This window comes from Fundulus heteroclitus, chromosome 18, assembly GCF_011125445.2.
Source record: "Fundulus heteroclitus isolate FHET01 chromosome 18, MU-UCD_Fhet_4.1, whole genome shotgun sequence".
Lineage (NCBI taxonomy): Eukaryota > Metazoa > Chordata > Actinopteri > Cyprinodontiformes > Fundulidae > Fundulus > Fundulus heteroclitus.
The window spans coordinates 27,382,276-27,405,100 of record NC_046378.1 but is presented as its reverse complement, the minus strand read 5'-3'; the positions used below and the strand labels follow the sequence as shown (position 1 = coordinate 27,405,100).

At 36.5% G+C, this 22,825-nt stretch overlaps 1 protein-coding gene across 2 annotated transcripts in view; it reads left to right on the top strand.

Annotated features, from left to right (window-relative positions):
• Nucleotides 1-22,825, top strand: part of lrfn1 (leucine rich repeat and fibronectin type III domain containing 1) — a 208,263-nt gene that overhangs the window by 110,769 nt on the left and 74,669 nt on the right. For both annotated transcript variants that reach the window (XM_036149779.1, XM_036149777.1), the window contains exon 2: nt 9,380-9,431. The gene's annotated coding sequence lies outside the window, so the exon portion shown is untranslated. The remainder of the gene's footprint in view (nt 1-9,379; nt 9,432-22,825) is intronic.

Here is a 22,825-nt window from a genome sequence, read left to right as displayed (position 1 = left end):
ATTTTTTACATTGACATCCATTTTACACGCAGTAATACATATTCAATTCAATCCATTGATAGAACGATTCAAATTCTTAGAGTCCAAATTGACCCAAGTCATGAAACAGTACTGCCAAGTTCAGTTTGTAACTGTTAAAAAAAAGCTAGAGCAAAGGAAACCAAGGCAATTGCAGCGAGTTACTGACTTTGCAGCAATCACTTATACTGAGTATGTATTTGCATTCAGCGTCTTTCATTATTTGACCCCTGAATAACATCCAGGGCAACCATTTGTGTTGAAACGTTTATCAATTTATTATATATTATATATACTATGTGATATGTGTTTGACCATGAACATCTTGCATCTGAAAATGAAAATAAAACGATGCAACGGCAAACATGTTACTGCAAGTTGTTCTACTAAAGCAGGGCCCATGGGAACTCCTGAAGTCTCGTTAGCAAACACTGTAGGGGAAATATATGAAGAAGAAGGAGCTTTGGACAGATCAGATCAAAGCATATTTATGTTTTTCAAGTTGCCTCAATCTGATGAGATGCTCTTCATTCAGTCTAATTGAGTTTCAACTGAAAAAATAATTAAATAAATAAATAAATGTTCTTTAGAAGCATGGAGTTGCAGATATGTCCCAAAGGATTTGAAGCCATACTTAAAACATTGAAGGTGTTTGCACACAATACTTTTTATTTATTTTTATTATGAAAACTAGAATACCAAGAGTAATTTGGCCTCAACTTCACAATTATGAGCCACTTCAGGTTGTCTAAAATCCTAATGTGCCACATGACTAAGTGTGAAGTAGTTCAAGGCTTACGTTTATTAGTGGACTACTAGATGGTCAGATATTTTGCAGCTGGTGTGACATTTTAACATTTATGTGTTTTCTTTGCCGCAAACATTATCAGGAAGTAAAGTTAATTCTAAAAAGAAGGCAAGATTTCTAAAACCCAGAATCAAAACTTTGTTTAATAAATTAAGTGCTTAATAAAATAATACTCTATTAAATAAGTTACATAATTAAGTAATTTCATGGTACATTTAAATATTGATTTATTGATGTTTTTATTTATTTATTTTTATCCCTTTTGTCCCTCCATTGGGGGTTCTTTTTATTTTATATTCATTTATTTGCCTCTTCAAATGTCAAACAAATGTATGTCTTATTATCCTTACCTGCAGAATGTTGTTGTTTTACAAAACAATTCAATCACAGATAATTCCTTCACTTGGTTGGGTGGAATAGGAGTCTCTCAGCATCTAAAATAGATGCCATGACCCCCCATCAAAATGTTTTCTGATGCTGTTTCACTTCACACATTACCAGGGCAAAAGTCAGAAAAGAGACATTTAATGCAGAATAGGTAAAATGCAATCTGACATTTGAGTAATATCAGAAGGAGTTGTTATTTAATCAAAGCCACCGTGAAATATCGGAGTAATATGAAATTGTTTTGCACTGAAAACACTCTATTACCCGCTTATAGATTTTCAACCAGTAAAATATGGAATTCAGTCTCCGCTATAACAAACTGTGACTCTGAAGCTGCAGGTGGCATAAAATAAGAAACAGCCATGCAATGATGTAAAATATAGCATTAATAGAAAACGGTTGATCTTAGCAGTTTTTTCTATGTTTTTGTGAAATATATGCTTAGAATTTCTACAGCAGTCATGGCAGATTGTTGATTTTAATTCTTTGTTCCTTCATTTTTTGTCATTTGTTTCAAAATTTGTGCTTTTTATTTTATTTCATGGAATAAAAAAAAACCATTGCGTCTCCAACTAGAGGATGTTTGTTGTGATTCTAATGTCTAAAACTACTAATGTAATTTAGGGTATTTTATTTAACTAAAAAATAAACAATTGTACAATAGTGAATATTTATTCAATATATTTATTCAAATTTATTATCTCTTTTTTCTTTTGTGTCCAAGGTTAGACTTGCAATGTTTTTTATTGTTTTTTTTTTTTGTATTGTTTTTTATTCATATTCATATTGTTTTCAATTAAGTTCAAGTATATTTCACCAATTTTCAATAACTACAAGCTCAAACCACTTAACAAGAAAAGCATGGTTATTTTCTTTCAATGATGTAGAATCAAGTTGATTCAGATCTATTAAATCAAATCCTGGTGTGATTCAGGTCTTATATACAGTGCAATTCTATCCAAACTGTAACACAAATTTGGTCAAATTTAAAAAAAAATTGGTAAAAAAAAAAACACTAGCCCAGAAAAAAGTAAGGATTAAAAAAAGATCTTCACTTTACGTCAGAGTCCCCACTTTACTAATAAAATGAGCAAAACATTTTCTCGCTCAGCTGCAAGTACAGAAGTATTAGAAGATGAACAGCAGCTCCTGTGGAAGGTTGTACCTCGTAGGTTGACACAGGAAGTAGTCTATGCTTGGCCTTCTTTGGAACAGTGTCTACGAGTGAGGACCAGCTCAGGTCTCGGGAAAAGGTGGTTCCTAAGAACCAAAAGTGATCCACAGTAGACAGTGTGGTTGATCATGGTGAGGGAAGACAGTGTTGGGGAAGTTCCCCAGAAGTCCACTTTCATTTTCATAGTACTGAGGGGAACTCAACTCCAGGAGGTTATAACCACACCAGTGGACACCCAATCCACCTCATGTTTGTATGCAGACTCATCATTGACGTTAGAAGTATCACAGATGGGTCCGCTGAGGTGCAGTCATGTGTGTAAGGGAGAAGAGGCGAGATGAGAGAACATACCCTATGGGGGCAGAATGCTGATCCTTGTTGACTGAGAGAAAATGCTCTCCAGCCTCACCTGAATGCTGCCGGTTAGTCAAGAAGCTCGTGATCCACTGACAGGTAGAGGTCAGCACTGTGAGCTTGGTAAGCTCCTTGTGGAGAATGGAGGATCCATAAATGAAGAGTAGTTAGTGAAAGTAGCAAAGTGAGGAAAGGTGTTCAGTATGTCCTCCAGCAGCCCAGGTCTCAAAGGTCTGCCTTCCATTCTATTCTTAGAAACTCCAAGAACCGGTAATAAAACTGCAGTCTGTGCGCAAAGGGCTCCGCTGGGAACATACAATCATATCTTTAATAAAAGATGGAGCTTGATAATTGAGGGCTGTATATTTGACAAGATGAATTTCAAACACTACTACTATGAGGAGAAGCCAAAATTAGAAATGTGATCTTATTTTAATCAGGGCTCTTGCTGCAGCATTTCTTTTAAACAGAATATTTCCTTTACATACTCTGTGGCTAATGTGATAAAGCATGATCATTGTCCTGCCTAGAACATGTGTTGTGCGACAATAGGATAGGTTTGAATAACTATTAATACGTTTCAGATGTAATTATTAACTCAATTTGTAATTTTAATAAAAATTACCAAGCACCACCTGATCATCAGGAAATACCAGACAGACAGCTCTCAGTCTTTGTTAGTTATTACTCTATGAATAAGTGCTTGGTGGGGTTTGGTATTATAGAGTAATAGATGACGGAGTGAAGTTGCACACTGGTGTTCTTAGGCAACAGGCACTAAACACAAATGCAGAACAAACAACTTCTCTCCAAAATACAAGAATCTGTTAACACAATAGTTCAACTTCCAGTTAAAATGCTTTAGTCAAGAATCTCTTTAACTGGACTAGCAGCATTCAGCTATACTACCATGTAAAAATTTAAAGAATAAGGGACTAATGAACTGATAAACTGAAAAAATAGTAAAAACAAAGAAAAAAAATAACAACACATCTGAAATCAATAGCCCATAAGTTGACCTAGTGACATCACAGTCCACAGTGAATATTTATGTTTAAGGTCCTGTTTTAAAGAATTTGGCCTATTTTTTTCTAAAAACTAACAAAGAGCAACAGTTGCCAAGAAGGAACAATAAAACATTGTTACAACAAAACAATGTTTTTAAGCACATTTACTAAATTAGAAATAAATAACATTTTGAACAGGTTATTCTTAATGTTGTTTTAAGTCACCATCACAGTGACTGATTGAATGGAGTTATGGACTACCAAGATGGAGACTCTGCTTACTGCAGAGAAAATAGCACCTGCGCCAGGTGGCAAGCATTCGTGTGGGAAAAGTTTTGTTTACATCCCATGACGCAATCAGCCAATACATTTTTAGATGGAATAATTTATCGCTCTCTCATTGGGAATGATGCTGCTTCCAGATGCTGCCATAGACTATTGTGCATAAAAACTACTATCCATTGAAGAGTAAAATTTTATTTTATGTATATTTTCAATTTTATTTTACATCTTTGACGATCAAAGATGTGGTCCTTGGATGCATCAGTAATATTTTATCAACTAAAGGCCTATATTTTATAGACAATATACTTAAGGATATTGAAAGGCAGTATTTGATATATATAACTTAATACACAGTACTTGATTTAAAAACTGAAAAGTCTGCTTCCGGGTGTGTCACAGTAAAATACAATGAGAGTACAAAAATGATAATATGCAAAGAATTATCTTCGACGTCATAATTTAAAATTTTATAATCTAGAAATACACTGAAAGACAATAGATCAAACAACTCTGCATCATCAAACTATGCTGTAATGGTTACTCAGCTTTTGCCTGACTCCAATTTAACCCCAGCCAGTTTATTTAACTTTTAATTTTCCAAGTGTATTCAACAGACAAATTATACAAAAAGCTTTTTATTAGCAATACAGTGCTTTTTAAAGTGCAATTACAGTTTAATCAGATGAAAGAACTGCTTATTTATGCTGCAGTATTTGAACAACGCTTATTCTTTAGTTTTATTTATTTGTACGTGGATGCTATTTTTTTCCGGTTAATGAAAACAGTAACTTATGTAATTAACACCAGCCTACACATGCATATTTAACACTCTTTAAGAAGATCTTCCAGATCCAGCTAGCCCTTGCTTAATTGGCTGATATTATTTGATAAAACCGGTGTTATATTTGCTGGAGGAGGAGAAAAACCTCTGTATGAAGTGAAGGATCTGCTGTTATTTATATTCATAGCTTCTGTTACTGTAAATATTAAGAATTTTGTGGGAAATCGTATTTTTATTATTGCTGTAAATCACATCTCTGTTGTGCAAAACAAAACAAAAACTCAAAAGTTAATGTAGAGTGGAAAGCTTGCGTCAACGTAAAGCATGGCATGAGTTGAAACGATCATCTGTCTCTTGGCACACCTCTGTCACTTATCATGTTGGATCAGAGAGGGTGGAGCAGAAAGGCTCCTGAATGCACGACTCTCCACTGGCTGCATGCAGAACAAAACTAGCACAAACAAATTCATTTAGACTCCGGAGCAGACAGGCAGCTTTCTCTGTTATCATGCTTGGGCTGTTCTGATGCGGAGGTGAGGGGGTTGTCACTGCACAAATGACAAAAGAGCGGCATATTTTATTAAGATAAAACACTGAAAGGAAAGGCAGCATGTCAGAAGCCTGGAGGGTTGGCTTCTACATCTGCGTTGGTGTGTCTTTACAGCCTTCCAGGTGTGATGTTTTATTTCTGTGTCTGACCGTGAAAACTGGCACTTTCTTTTTTTTTCTACCACCACTTTTATTAACTAAATGTTTGTTGTCGTTCAGAAAGGCCAGGCAACATGCCAAAAAGGGATCTGCCACATTATGCTTACAACTAATTTTATATCTCGCCTTTAGTTTACTCAACTAAGTTCCAGACCTCCTCCGTGACTCTGTGAAAAGCAATGCCTACTGCATCAGCGGTTACTCCGGCTCCATCCGAATACTCAAAATAATAACTTCTAGCTCCTGGCTCCTGTTTGTTGACCTTTCACTGGGTCAACAGTAAGAACTCTGTTGTAAGGAGGAAAGGAGCTTCGGACTGCTGTACCAAATTCGGACAGCCTTTAACTGCGACGTCATTTCGTGACGGAAACGCTCATAGATGATGCGAGTCAAATGTGGGCCTACAGCCTTCCGAAAATGAACTACAAAGTGGGCTATCTCTTCTATCCAGACATTTTAGTTGATTTCCGTGAGGGGGCTGTGCTGATACGACATGTTACGAAGGAATTGCAGGATACCTAAAGTGCTCTTAGCACCGGTAAGGGACGTCGCGGGGTTCCTAGGCAGAACCAGCCGCTGGAGGGAGCATACAGGCTATTTTTCCTACCTCTTTCCTTACTGATCTGACATATTTTTCATATTTTTACTTCCATCAAGTCTCCTCGTCCATGACTGTGATAAGAAGTTTATCCTGAAGTTCTTGCTACAGGATTTGAGGAAATTTAAGCCTTTCAGAAGAAAAATAAATATATTGATCTAGCATATCTATCTATCTATCTATCTATCTATCTATCTATCTATCTATCTATCTATCTATCTATCTATCTATCTATCTATATATATATATATATATATATATATATATATATATATATATATATATATATATATATATATATAGTCAAATCACAAATCTGCTTCCTTGCTCAGTAAAAAATACAATAGTTTCCATACAAGATTTAAATAAAATGGTCAACTTTATTGGGGATATTTATCCATCCATCCAGTCTATCGCAGGGCAACACAGAGACAAACAACCATTCTCGCACACACTCACACCTAGGGAGAATTTAGAGAGGCCAATTAAGCTAACAGTCATGTTTTTGGACTGCCGGAGGAAGCTGGAGTACCCGGAGAGAACCCATGCATACACAAGGAGAACATGCAAACTACATGCAGAAAGACCCAGGGCAAGGGTAGGATTTAAACCCAGGACCTTCTTGCTGCATGGCAACAGCACTATTCACTGCGTCATGGTGCCAATCTCTTGTTACCCTATTTTACATTAACAAGCCGGATTCTGTTAGTGTTCTTTTATTCTGTTTGATACAATTGCAATTGTGGAGCTTGACCTGGCTGGAGACCGACAGACCGTAACGGAGCAGAAAACTGAACTTATTCCGTATTTTGACAGTGAGCAATGGTGAGCTTGTCACGGAGAACGTGGAACTATTCTCGTTAATTAAAATAACTAACTTTTCCATTGTGCACGTACGTGAACGGAACAGAGCAGTCACGGAAGGTGTGGAATTTGGTAGTAACCCCCAAATGTTAATTAACACCACTAGGAAATGTGCACATCATAAAAATAAATGGTTGGACCCACATCAAACATTGTTTGTCACAATTATTGTTAATCTTAACATTTTTCTTCCAACTGTAAGTAAAGGCCAGTTTATCCAAATATCTATTATAGCAATTTACTGTGTAATGGAGATCAACACGTTCACTTTACCTGAAAGGCAGGCTCTTTTGTCTTTCCCAATTAGAAGAGCAATTCAATGAAAGGGGCCTCTGTGCCACATCAAATACAACTAATGGTACCTGCACACACAGAGTGGTGGAAGAATACAGTTATTTTTGTTGAAAATGTGTTTAAAAATGTAAAAAGCTGATTTAGTGAAATGATGCGTCAACCAAAAATTCTTGTTGCTGACAAATTATCAACACTGACGTCATTGAATGATATTACTAATCAGGGAAGCCCTAAAACATGGAGACGACAGCCCCTGTCTTCCTTTAGCATTCAGGAATGTGTCCACAACATTTTGTCTTATTTCTGTTTAAAGCTTATTTTCCAATATAGGAACCTTTTTATATTTTGAATGCAGTTTTGTGAAATTGAGTTCAGCCAGACACAGAGTTGCAGTTTTTTAAGAGGTTTATTGTGAGGGGATGAGGAATGGGAGGTGAGGCAGGCAGGCAGAACTGCAGCATGCAGACACAGGTGACTTTTCACAGAAGAGTCCATCAGGCCGCGCATAAAGGAACTGGTAGAAGCAGGGCACATTACACTAGACGAAAAGACAAGAGACAAGAGAAGAGGTGTTCTGGCAGGGATGAGTTGGCTGAAGCAGGTATACGTAAGCAGGTGAACAGGTGACCAGAGTTGATAGTAATTACTGGCAGCAGGTGGAGTTGATTTGGGCTAATTGACTGGTGACTGAGCTGATTGGACAATGGCTGGTGGCTGAGAAGTAACAGGCCGATAAGAAAAGTCCAGAAAAGTCTAAAGCAAAACAATCATGACCATGGGTTATTAATTAAAAGCCCCTAAATGCTGTGCTTAACAAAATATTGCGTAGATTGCAACAACAAAAAAAAAAAAAAAAAAAAAAAATGTTGTGTTTATTCTTTATAAGCCCGCAAGGATGGTAATAACTGTAAGTTTTTATAAAAACAATGATGTCTTAAGTAGGGATTGTCTTACTCTCTTCATAAATGTACCTAAATTAAAGCATAGATATATGTATATGTATGTATGTATATGTATGTATGTATGTATATATATATATATATATATATATATATATATATATATATATATATATATCCCATTGTCAGTGTGACAATGGGCTACTGCAATTAAAGACCATTTTATTTTATGGCCTTTTACACATCCTTCGCAAGGTTGACAGGTGTGTAGCGGGTTGTACATGTACTGTACTTTCTGAGCTATAAATACATGTGTTCCTGACACCATTGAAAGGAATTCTATTTAATGACACTTTGTTTTATTTTCTACTAACTGATACAAACCTTTTAATCTGAAGGCTGTATGAAGTGTTTTATATTGTCACTGCTGATTGAAAGATTGACTATCAAATTTGACAGAGTGACAGAATGAGAGCAGTTGATATTATTCACTTGATTAATGATCTCATGAACTATTTACAAAGGGAAAAAGGTAAGACGATTGAGATGGATTCAGAGTCAAGACATATGATTTTTTTAGACCTGCCTATAAATTATTAGCCCTGTTTTGATTCATCTAACGGAAATATATGGAATGAGTTTATGGTGGTCACATTAAATAAATCCTTTTTACCCTGTATAGTATAATGTTTATTAAATATTCTGTAATTTTATCAATTTGTTAAAATCTGTAACAATGTAACAAAATGACTAGCCATTTGCACTGCACATTATTAGGAAATCATTTAACATCCAGATAATTCACATTCAGTTTGAATCAATATTCTTTAAATCCTTTCATCTGTTTTCTGTAACAGAAAACTTAATGTTCAGGGTTAAAATTACCCTAAGCTGAAGGAAGCATTCTGTATATGACATAGGGTTAATTATGCAAGTGAATAAAAAATGCATATAAATCAGAAAATTATCTTTTAATAAAAAAAAAAGGAAAAATCTGTATTTCTCTTTGGAAACTATATTTGATCTGGGCAAGAATGATCATTCAAAGTCTGCAGAGAAAGTAAATCATATGTGTTAAGTATGGGATTAAATCCTAGATTCACTTCTGAACTGAACTGCTTTGATTCCTACTACTGTCTGCCATAGCCCCAAATCTAATTTGCACTTGCACATTAAGTCTGACCTGTTTTTTCTCTCTGCAGACTGCTCTGAAGTGAACTCAGTGAGGGGCATTCACCACTGGCCAGTGTTCGGGTGAGTTCCTTAATTTGAATTACTTTTATTTATTATATAACCACACATTCAGACAATAAACATGAACAGGGGATGCTTTTTTTTGTCATCGTGCTGAACAGAAGGAGTTTAATCCCAATTGGCAGAAAGCATGTTTTCGCCCTTTGACATGATTGATCGCCCAGGGTTTGAATTTGTTACTCATCATGCAAACGCGCTCTGCACGATAGCAAAGCGCGCTCTATCCACCATTTCCTGTGTCTTTTCTTTTAAGTTTTATCACAAACGGAGCCCCATTGGAATTCTACGGCACAGCGTTTCATTCTTCTCCCTGTCTCTTTCACATGCAACCTTAACATCGCGCTCACGTCGGAGAGAAAGAGAAAGCCTGTGCATAGCGACTCTGTTAGCTATCCTCTCACAGAGGCTATGTTGGCCCAGCGCCACGGCTGGTTGCCTCATAGCCGGCTGAATGGGAGTCAGCTCCATTATCAGAGCTGCTGCTTCGCCACCCTGCAGCAATCCCAGCATCCTCTGTTCCTGCAGATTTAATTCCTTATCTCAATATGGAAAACAGACCCTCTGATGAAGAGCAGAAAACACCCAGGGGTGCATGAACATGAACTGGGAATGCATACAGTAGATAGCTTGATAAACTTATTTTCATAGCACCTCTAGAGGATGTGTGGTTATAGGTCATGAATCTCTATGGGAATTTGCTGCAAACAGTAAATAATTATTAAGGGAAGGAATTGGCTCATCACCATTGAGCTTCATTGAAGTAATTATTTATAAGGCGGCAATGGAGCATGCAAACATCTGTAGTGTGCAAGCATTATCGCAAGGAATAACTAGCCGTCCTCATGTTTTGTTTTTAGATTAATAATAGCTGCTCCACCAGACTGCCGAACTCTCAGATGACAGAGACCCAGCGTGAACCTCAGCCTCATGTGTGCTCCTTTCGTTAAAAGTCTTGCTTGCGCACTTTATCACCTCTCAGGAAATGGAACAGCTGGATATTCTAAATGACAAGTTTTCACAAATGTCTTTCAGGGAGGAAAACACGTCTTCACAGTGTGACATTGCTTTGGACTTCTTTCTTCCTATTGTTTTACCCATTACATTATTTGAATATTTTTTGAAACTTAAAAAAAAAAAAAAAGATTCCCACCTTAAGTCACAGTTTTCTCAAAATGTCATGAAAGACCACCAGTGTGTCAATTTGTGTGTCACCTATTCCCTTATATTTGAAGTAAAAGTTCTTGGGTTGCCATGCTAACAATTTTTTGCTTCACTTTACACTAATCATTTGACACAAATACTCCTTTACCTGTCTCATACAAAGTTGTCTAATAAAAAATCTTATGCTTCTAAGTTGCTAATTTCTGTAGAATAATATGGAAAACAGCATATCCTTCATTCAAGACTCTGCAAAGCCTGAACGAGTGCGTCATGATATGACAGAGTTGGTTCTGTGTTGTCATCTTGGTCTTGGCCTTGGTCTTCAACATGTCGCCAGAGGGGGCAAACATCTGAAAAAAAAAAAAAGCTCTGGGACTTGCGCTCTGCTCATTTGACACATAAATATCTGAATGAAGAAAACAGACGACATATTTAGATGTTTTCTGTCTTCTAAATTTGATGTTGTTCATCCATGCAGTATAACCAGGCTGTAATGTGATTGCTAAGCGTTCACTAGTCTGCAGGCTAGTCAAGGTGTCAATGCTGGTCATAATGTTGCAACCTGCAACATTCTGCAAATGCAGAGCTTAAGAAAAACTATTTGTTCATATATAGGAGAACCGTCGACACGTGACCACATGCACATTTTAACTCTGATTGTCATCAGGTTGCTGGGCTATACATAATGTGGCTCTCTGAATGGACATTGATTTTTCTTGCTTTTAGCTGGCAGTCCTGCAGGATGCCTGTCTGCACAGGAGAAGTGTTTGTTTTGCACAGTCCAGCAGCTCTTAGCCATAAATCTGCAAAGATATAGAAAGTTAATAATCCATATTGTGGACAGTGACAAAGTCTTTATAGTCAAAACTGTGGCATTTGCAATTTGATTCAACTGCAAATACATGAAAGTAAATTAAGTGCTTCTCATGCTTTAATGACATTTGTGAGGACATGGTCAAATGGGCTATCTGGTTCTTGAAATTATCTTCCACACAAAAGGTTTTAGCATGTGGTGTTAAATCATAATCCGGTTTAATGCCGTTAATGAAATGTAGATTTTTGTGTTTTATTCTCAATGTGATATTGCTCTCTTTCGGTAATGATCTGCATCCAGCAGGAGAGTTTGGCACCTTTAACATCTTGTTACAGGTGAGATCTGGGTAAAAATAGTTTTACCAGGTAGTGACTGCACTGAAAAGGAACTCAGTACAGGACTCATTTATTTTGTGGAGCTCATTTGAAGTGTATTTTACTGGGAATGTTCACGTTAGTGCAAACGCACTGTTGTTTTCAATTAGCTGTGTTTATGACCTTCTACTGTCTAGTGTGAATTTTACATTTGCAAATTAAATAAAGGATTGCACCAGCAAAGACTTTAGTAGCTAATTTAGGCAATGATGGTATTAAAGCTTCCAATTGTTAAAATTTTAACTTGTCTTCATATTTTTGCAGGGGTATTTCTGGCCAATACCAATTTTTCTTTTTTTCTTTTCTACTGACCAGAACCTATAAAAAGAAAACCTGAGCTGCAGTTTCTCCGATAGAGGCAGCAGTTTTAATGCCAAGAAGAAATTACAAGAATTTTGCATTTTATGCATCATCGCATATGTCTCTAATCTTCATCTGATTTTTTTTATACACTGAAAAACAAAGTGCACCAAAGTAAATGCAGTTATGCCTTGAAAAATGTTGGAACTCATATGTTGGATGCATTTAGTGAATAAAAAAAGTCCCTAATTCGTCACTATCTCATTTGCTGACCAGCAATCAAAGGAAAATGGGCAGATTCCAAACTTTGGATAGCTGATTAGAGCAGCCTCAGTCTTTAAAGATTTAGTTTAAGTAACACTGCAAATATTCTGGGGATTGGCAAAAAGGTTTTTGGTTTTATTTATTTACTTAGTGTCCTGTTGTGTTTCTGTACAACTTCTTTTTGTTACTGTGGATGCGTTCAAATCTGCGTGTTAATGATCAACACAAACACAGTAATCAGAGAGCCTCATACCCCATTCTTGACAGGTTGTAGAGAAATAAACAGTGATTTTTATGCTTTTTGCCTCACGGCCTGTCTCCTGTGCACTCAAGATATCCATTACCGTACAACATTTATGTCTCCAGCTTTCAGAGCACATCTGCACCACAAAATCTCCCACTGTGGAGAGCTTGTCTGAACGGCAACTGCAAAAAAAAAAATAAAACAAAAAAAAAAACACTTAAGGACCAACTAGCTTTCCGGTTCTCATATGCGAGAACAACTGTTGTGATGTTTTTATTTTATTTATTAGGGTTTTGTAAGTTACAACAATCAATCGTATTCTGGTTTCCTTCTTCCTGTTTAAATTTGAAGAGTATTGACCAATCCATTAATATTCAGCTTTTAGAAGCTTAGTTTAAGGCTGGCACTGATATCTAATAGTGAGTAGTTCTTTCATACTCCCGTATTTACCTCATAGTAGTTGGAGAGTACTCTGTTGGTAATCACTGAGTAGCTATTTAGTGGAATTTAAAACATTTGTTTCACTATAGTAACCTACTTAAACTGTGGTAGTTGAATCCAATCACACTTACATTTTTGTATTACTTATTATGTAATTACGTGGCAATTAGGGTTCTGTAAAAGAAAGTAATAGCCCACATTTTTATCAAATAATTTACTATCAAATAATCCAGTATCATAGCCAAGTAATTTACCCTACTAAGTGTGAAGTAATATATTGTATATTATTTATTCATTTTAAAAGGAAAAAAACTCTGTATATGTATCATGTTGTGAATGTTGAATATGTATTGGCTGTCTCTAGGACATTGGCCTGAACTAAAAATAAACAAGAATAGTGTTCAACTAAAAAATGAGGGGGAACTCCAGACAAGGAAGTACATCTTTAAATGTCTTTTAGCTTGCTCTTTCATAACACTAAAGAATTTTAATATTTATCTATAATTCATCTATAGTTCATTTTTAAGCTAACTTAACCATCTACACAATATATTTCAAATCTTGGTTTCCTTAAAGATGTACTCAATGGAAAATAAGAAAGAGACAGTGTGTAGGTTGAATTCCCCCCACAGGAGGCAGAGCTGGAGGTAGCAGAGATGAAGATGTTGAGGTTTCTCTTTGGGAGTGGTGAGGATGGACAGGATCAGGAATGATTACATCAGAGGGTGAGCTCATGTTAGATGTTTTAGAGATGAAGTCAGAGAAGCCAGGCAGGGATGGTTTGGACATGTAAGGAGGAGGGATAGTGAGTACCTGTATCTGTAGACGGACGCTGAGGCTGGATCTGCCAGGCAGGAGGGGTAGAGAAAGGATGGATGGATTGACAGAGGACATGAAGGTGGATGTTGTGGAAGAAAGATGCAGAAGATAGGGTTAGATGGAGAGGGATGACTCTTCCTCTGAAAGATGAAGAAGAAGAAAAAGAACAAGGTTGAATTCCCCTTATCCTGTAGAGTGTTTATAGCTTTTGAAAGCTTTTATAACCCGACTCTTTTGACACTGAAGCAGACGCTTTTACCATAATTGCGTTAAAACTGTAGTTTAAATGGGTCCAACCAGTGACTAGAGCTGATGGTGACTGACATAAAAAATTGTTGTTTAGTCAAAAGCTCTGAGCAATTAAAAAAAACAAAATTCATATATGTGTTGACTAAACATAATAATTGGTCAACATAAACATATGTTGACAAGTTATTAACACTGATATCTTTGACACATTTCTAAACATGCTCACACATCAAGTCTTAGTTGAAGTGTTTCCACTTCAAAGTGCCCTCAAGCCTTGAAGTAAAATAAAATCTATATTTATAGGAAAAGTTATTTTTATAGGCAGGAGTAACCTGGCATCTTAATAATTTTACTTTTATTGGTATGCAATCATGACATTGGTATTTTAATGATTCCTGTCTGAATCCTCCTGGTATTTTTCACTCACTGGGAGCCAGTGATTCATTTCTGGTTTTGAAAAAGCTGAATTTTGCTTGCAGCCTCAAAAGGCCTTGTGGGACCCTAATACCTGATTGTACATCCAACTGCTTCTGCACAACATTTTAAAGAAAATCATTTCTGAACACATTAAAGAGAGACATGTCTTAAAAACCAAAGATTGCAGCAAAACAAATAAACAGTGAATAAATACTGTGGAATGTAATTAATGTGGTTGCTTTGAGATGCTGCTATACTGGTTTTTCAAGTTCTCCTTCCCCTAAATTTGACAAAGGCTTCATTAAAATTACCCAGGGTTATGTTCAGTGTTATCTGTATAGAATATGATAAATTTACATAATTCCCAATATAATAAACCAGCCCTAAGCAAAGTACTGTATAAGATTATGAGCAGTTAATTGAGGTGTTTTAGGCAATATTGTTTTAGTATTTATTAATCAGCCTTCAAATACCAGTGCCTGAAGTCATTCAGATATTTGTGATTTATGTAACAAGAATAAAAAATAATAATAAAAAAATTAACAAAGTTTAATGCTAAGGAAACTGTGACACCCTTTTTGTAACTGCTTTGATTTTCTCTTTTTTTTCTCCAGAATAGTTTATACTGATCTTTAAATACAAAGAATATTTTGTGGTTCCTGCTATATGAACTGCGGGACTAAATATAATTAATCTTAATATATATGGATAGGAAACAAAAAAAAAAAAAAGGTTTGTTAACTCAGTTTAAAAACCTTAAATATCTAGTGTTATCTTTAATAATTTATTATTATGCCCGTATATGTATAGGTCTAATTCAGATTTGGAGTGAGCTGGTCATTTTGCCGATGGACCTGCTGCCTCTACCTTGCTTCGAAATGTTTCAAAATAGTGTCCCGTTAATTGAAGTTATGTAGAGGGCTTCTCAGGTTGTCAAGTCCTGGCTGTATTTTTTGACATTTTCCAAATTTTTAGTAAGGAAAACATTTATTGGGTTTTCCTTCTTTGGCACTCCTACACAGCTGACCGGCAGCTTGCAGCAAGGTGTTAGGGAGGGATGTGCAGTTTTTTATGCTCCATCCGATATTTCTCAGGCATCTTGTGAAAAAAAGGAATTTAAACCTCAGGCGCTCTGTGATGGAAAATATTTTTTTTGTCAAAAGCCTTACTTTTGCAAACAGTGATATAGTGTTGAGCCAAAAAACAAACAAACAAACACACATAAAAAAAACTACATAAATAGTCGTGTTACAAATGAGGTCTGCTTTTTAACTTCTTTGATCCTTTGTTCTGGTAATAGCTTAAGTCATGACTTGCTCAATTATAGGTAAACACATTAGAAATTGGAGGTCAATAGTCAACGTTACGATCAATTTAACAGCTCAAGGTTCTTTCACTTGTTCTGACATTTTTAGAGCAGTGCTCCATTACAAGTTTTTAAATTGCTTTTTTTTTATCCACCTCCTACATGTTACCTCTCCTCCCCCACCTGCACGTCCTCTGACCTACCACCATCCTCCGAGTAGCTCTCATATATCATTATTAAAGAGCATGGATTCGGGCACTTTATCAGAGTTTGCAGTCTGATGAAAAGGTACAAAGGGGGCAGAAAACTGATCCCTCTGATGAGCGACTTCTCATGATGAAGAGGTGGGTAAACATTCCTCTCATTTGCTGCCTATATATATATATAGTCCAGCTAGACTTGCCACCTCACACAGGAGCAGATCGGATGTTTGATTCCAAAGACAAGCTGGGAATAGGATTTTAATCCGCTTGGATTGCTGTCCAGCAGGGAAAGAGGAATCTTTCTCTCAGTGAATGCAAAATAAAACGAACAGCATTAGATTTTAGCTTTAAGTCCTGTGTTCGACACTGTAGATAATATTAGGCTTTTATCAATGCTTGTGCATTGTGTGAACATTAAAGGAACTGCAGTCTAGAGAGGTAATTCCTCAGGCGCAGCTCCTATTACCTGTGGAGTTCCTCATAGAGCCATCCTGGGGCAATCCCAGTCTTCTTTTCTTTATATTTGTTCCCCATAGGGTCTGTTTTTAGGAAATATAACATCTCTTTCGGCTTCTTTGCTGATGACATTCACCTCTAGCCCATTCATAAAAGGAAATTGTATTGTCTTGCTGATATAAAGGCCTGGATTAACTCAAACCTCCTTCATCTTTTATTGTTTATTATTATAAAAAAAATATAAAACAGAGATTATGGTATTTGAGTGATCAGATATTTTAAATACATTTTTGAGCCTCATTTTGTCATACAGTGTCTCTTCTGTCAGGAATCTTGGCATATTCTTTAATAGCTCTTTTAAATTCACGAAAGAAATCAGTTCAGTTGTCAGAACAAGCTTTTTTCAGTCACGACCTATTGCTAAAGTAAAGCCTTATTTTCTTGGGAATTTAGATTTTAGATTGATCCATGTTTCATATTACATCTTCTAGATCATTTCGATACCCTTTATCTTGGTTTAGATTAGTAAAACATTTCTGATGCTAACAGGAACTAGAAAATTGGAACCTATTCCCTGTTCTGGCTTCACTACGCTGGCTTCCTGTTCATTACAGAATTGATCTTAAAATGTTGCTCCTGGTGTTTCATGGTCTTACCCCATCTTATTTAAAGGATCTTATAAAATTAAATATATACACAAGACCACTACGATCAAACCACCAGTGGCTCCAGTCATAAAAAGTAGAGGTGATCATATCTGTTGTTCCCCTAAAACTGTGGAATAATCTACCGATCCATATAAGAGCTGCTCCCAACATTCACTTAAAGAAAATTTCATCTATATTGTGCCAATTCACAACACATGTCATCTCAGGGCACTTTAAAAAAGCAATTCAATCAAATCATACAGACAGATTGTTCACAAAGTTTTCTAAGGAAACCCAGTGGAGTCTTTGACATGCTATTAGATTTTGAGACTTAAAAAGGTGCTTTTGAAGACTAACCTCTACTCATAGGATTTTGGAGTAAATACAAGTTGATATCCTAACTATTTCTATTTTTACACAATTTTTATTTCTTTTTAAACTACTTCATTATTATATGAATGCCTTCCATGTGTTTGTTTGTTTTGTTAATTAAACTACTATCAATTATTTTGTTCTTGCTGTGCAATACTTTTGTGGAATGTGTTTTTTTTTTTTAGAAAGTGCTTTATAAATAAAGTTGACACTGAATTTGACAGTTTAGCTCTTCAGGGCAACAACATTCACACAGGTCAGAGTCTATGGTGAAAGCAAAAATAAAAAAAAAATAAATAAAATCTCTTGGCTGAGCATGTAGATCTGTGAGAATCAGAATGCAATGAACTGTGACATAGTACTGCCAGATTAACCTTGATGTTCATCAATGTGCTGTTTTTTTTAGCTTCAATTACTCATTAAACCCATTACTATCATGACAGAGAGCCCATTTATACAAACTGAGTCATACATGATTAGTATAAAGAACAAGTGGAACTAATGAGATCCGTGAGTTAGCAGTAACACAGGCAAAGACTGAAATCAAAGAAAAACTTGGCTGAGGTGGGTAAATTTGGCTTCAGAAATTAAAAACCCTGCCTAGCTTTTCCTTCGTCCTGTTCACTTTATCTGACTACAAAACACTTGAGGCTGTGGTAAAACAATACGAAGCGTATATCCAGAGCTAAACTGAAATGGTATAAATCAAACTAGATTCATTTGTCAGAAGGGCCTTGTCATGTCCAGACCAAAATCCAATTGCAGAAATAATCCTGAAAGACAATACTTGAAAATTGCTGTTAACAGACGTTATTTGCAGAGAAGAGTAAGACAAGATTCCAATCCCCAGAAGTGCAAAGTTGGCAGAGACATACCTGAAAGGACTTGCAGCCCTATGTTTTAGCAAATGTTCTGAAATAAACATTTCTTGTTTTTTTTTTTTGTAACGACAATTACTTTAATTGAATTAAATTGAATTCACTGAGTACAAATGCACACCACTCTTAAGATTTTTGTTTGTAAAATATTTTGAACGTCATGTACTGCTGTTGTTTTTCCTCTTTCAACTTCTTAAAAATGTTCTGCTTTGATCCAACACTCCACTGCTTATGTTGGAAATTGGCAAAGTCAGAAAAATGCATGAGGTATGAATCCTTTTGCAAAGCACTGTACTGAATTCTGCTTACGTGTAGCCAGAGCTAAGTATTTCTGTCTTCAACATATTCTGTTTTGATACATCATTATATTTGTACTGTGTGTGTGTGTGTGTGTGGGGGGGACAATTTGATTAGTGGGGAAATAAAAAAGACAAACAACTTTGATAAATACAAAAGGATATTTACATAATTGTATCAAACCGATCTGAGGCATAATGGGAACATCAAGTGGTACAAACTTTGCTGATAATGACAAGAAGATGCCTTCAGGACAGAAGGAAATAGGTGCTGGTGAACTTTTAGCATGGCTGATGTCAGTTGCTTATAACCCACGGATGCTGTCCTAGTAAGATGCCTCCAGGAAGTTATATGTGATGGAGCTGAATTAATATTTCTAAAACTAAATTTCCTTTTCTAGCCACAGATGAAAGAGTTGGTGATTTTGATCCCTGCCCAAGCATTGTTTACTCATTCTTGCTAGTCTTGGCGTATACATGTCTAATTGTAGATGCTTGTTAAACATTCACTTTCAGACGACTTACAGTGAATTTCTGTCTTCGACACGTATGGACAATCTAAAGGTGGCATAGACATATTTTCACCCAAGAAATTACCCAGTTTTAAAAAGGTATCAGGGCATATTACTAGCATACAGTAATTTGGTGTGGTTTCCTTTCCCAAAAATTATTTCTTCGTTTCTAAGCTTCACTAAAAAAAAAGTTAAACTTACTCTGTCAATTTTATCTAGGTTGTGGGAGGTGAGCTTTGTTTCCCCAGCTGTTCCATCTCTACACACCGCTGGGCGTACGGCTTATGTTGTTTTCTCGTGCGGCATGTCATTATAGCCTTTATTCAGCGGCACTGTTGTTGCATGGTGCAGAATAAAAACAACGGACATCTCCGCAGAAGTCACAAACGACATCCAGTGAAGCATAGATGGAGGGAAGTGGCGAGGAAAAGAGAAATGGGTTCCAGACAGAAATGGCTGTCAGAAGAAGTGGTATGAGCTAAAGCTCCTTTCAATCATTATGGACAATGTGTGATTATTCAACTGTGTACAAACTATTGCACTACCCAAGCTACATTGATGTTGAGGAACTTTCAGGCAGCTCTCCCTAAACTGTCTGTATTTCTCTGGATGTCCACAATACAAATAGAGTAGTTGTTTACGTCCCCCATGCTATTTAAATGGCTAACGGTCTGTCATTTTATCCACCTTGTTCCTCTCTGGCTCAGCATCTTAGTCCTGACTAACTTTAAAGTGCTGCAAAAGACATTTACTCTGAAGTTGTCTTCAAATTATTTTGGCTTTTAATTCCGAACTAAAAGCTTTTCACTGTGTGAGATGTCTGCAGATCACACTGAACATCAAGCTAAAAAAAAACTGCAAACTGAGCTTTTTAATGTCCATCAGTTTAGCTACCATTTATGATTAAGTTCAGACGAGCTCCTTCAAAACAAAATCATTTGCATAAGTTAACTTGTGTTTATTGCAGCACCAAGCTATGACACAAAACAATGTATTTGACAAAAAGGCAGTTATTCCTTATTTGGCTTCCCACTACCAACCCTAACCCAAAAGCTACTCGCAGAAGAGGGAGTGTAGCCATCTTCACCATCCTGGGAGAGTTAAGAAAAACAACCTTTTTTTGTGCTTTTCACGTGGTTGTTGTGCATATTTTATCTCCTTCTCTCTTGCCCATCTGACACATAGCAGAAAACAATTGAAAACACAGCCAGAAGAGACATGCTATCATGTGAGGCAGCGGTTCCAAATCCCAACCGGGTTGACACGCTCTCAATCTTTAAAAAAAAAAAAAAAAAAAAAAAAAGGCAACAAGCTTTTTTACAGCCATATTAAAGGTGACATGTTTAATCATGCTCAAATGACCAGAACACACATAACAAAAAAAAAAAGAATAAAAGAAAAAGAAAATTGCAGTTACAATTACACAACGATCATAACAAAGGTTATGGAAATAGAATTAGAACAGAATTTGAATGAAATTGCAATAAAGTGACACGTAACATCCACAACAGGATCCTGAGGATTTTCAGGTGCATCGGTGGCTCAGGAGCCAGAGAAAGAAAGAGACACTCAGATCGGCCACAGACAACCTGAAACGTCTCTGAAGCAGAGACCATCCAGGTGGATTCATGGACTAAACTCTAATGATCTGCCTGTGTGCTCTCACTTTGTTTATTTCATGTACCAGCTTCTAAATCTGAGTCTGACTCACAATTTTACGCCGCAAAATACAAACACGAAGAAGTTTAATTTGACGAGAGAGAAAGAGAGAGAGAGAGAGAGAGAGAGAGAGAGAGAGAGAGAACTGGTAGAGCGGTATAGAGTAACAATAACAGAGTGCCGGCCACGACAAAGCTGTTATTAATCTGAGAAATAAAAAGTTATTACCTAATTTTTTCACAAAGGTTACAGCAGGTAAACACTCCCATGGCAACACAACTCAGCTCCCCGCAGCCCCCCCACCGGTTGCCGGGTTCCCTGATTCCCTGTTTCCCTGTTCCGGTCTGGAAATGCGCTAAAACTGCATCTTTAAAATGAACTGCACTTATCTGAATCACAATGAAAAGTTGTTTGTAGGTGATGTGCTATTGATACAGACACAGAGACCGAGTCACTCAATTTAATTTTGTTAATAAAACTTTCAGCCCGAATAAAATTTTCCCTCTACTGACGTAAACGACGTGAAGTGAGGAGTGATAGAGACATTTTCTGATTCCCGCTCGTTTTCTTCCCCCTGGATCTTCAATTCAATTCAATTCAATTTTATTACTATAGCACCAATTCATGAAACATGAATTCTCAAGGCACTTTCCAAAGTCAAATTCAATCAGATTATACAGATTGGTCAAAACATTTCCTATATAAGGGAACCAGTTGATTGCATCAAAGTCCCGGCAAGCAGCATTCACTCCTCCTGGAGAAGCGTAGAGCCACAGGGAGAGTCGTCTGCATTGTCCATGGCTTTGCTGCAATCCCTCATGAGCAAGCATGAAGCAACAGTGGAAAGAAAAACTCCCCATTAACAGGAAGGAAAACCTCCAGCAAAACCAAGCTCAATATGAACGGTCATCTGCCTCGACCGACTGGGGGTTACAGAAGATCTTATGCAATTCTCTCCTCTGTTGCCTCCGGTTCTTCTTTCTCTTGGTTCCTCTTCTCCTTCATTACTAACTTTGACCTTAGATGTCTCGCCTGCATGACATTTTTCCTGATTTCAGCCAGTTGAGTGTATTTGCTAGAATAAATGAAGTAGAGGCCACAAGCTAGGTGCGCATGTACAGTGCAATGCGTAGAAGACGACTTCTAAATAAATTAAGTTTCTTATGAATACAGATTTTATTTATTTCTTAAATTTACAGTTTTTGATTTTAATTTTTTACAAAGGAAATGTTTATTTACACGTCTTTATCTTTTTTATAGATGAGCAGCCATAGTTGCTGCTTCCTTTTTTTTTATTGAAAAAGGACTTGTTCAAAGAACTAAACCCTTACCTGGCCTTAAAAAGAAAAGAACCTTATCAACTTAATTTCGTATTGTAACCTTGTGCTTTCAAGGACATCTGTGTACGAACTTCAACATCTCAAACACTCATTCATGATGAGTAGCCATCTCAAAATGTTGTTTCTCTTCAATGAGCTTTTATCACATGCTCACACATATAAAGGGCATTGGTGTTGATAGGATTTTTCTTGAAGGCTGTTCCTGAAATATCTTTTATCATGTTCAACAAAGGAGAAAGCAGAATCTATTAGAAAACACTGATAAAAGAATTTAACCTAGTCCAATAATGATTATTATTGAAGCCTTTCATGAACAACCTCTCCAGGATGATTCGTTAGAGCAAGGAGCTCACCAGGATGAAGGTTTTCTGAAGATCAAACTTTATACAGAGACTGACTCAAGGTGACTCCGACAAGGATTAATAATTGAGAGCCGTGATATGTTGTGATATGTTCAAATACTGTATGTTAGAGAAACCCAATAATTAACCCATGTACCAAAATGTTTTGTATATTTTCTTTATGAGAACCTCAGACTACCGATTTTAGGGTTAGGGTAAGGGTTAGATAAATGCAAATTCCTTAAAATGTATTGTTTGAAAATCTCTCCGTTCATGAAAAGGAGTGTGCTTACCTGCATGG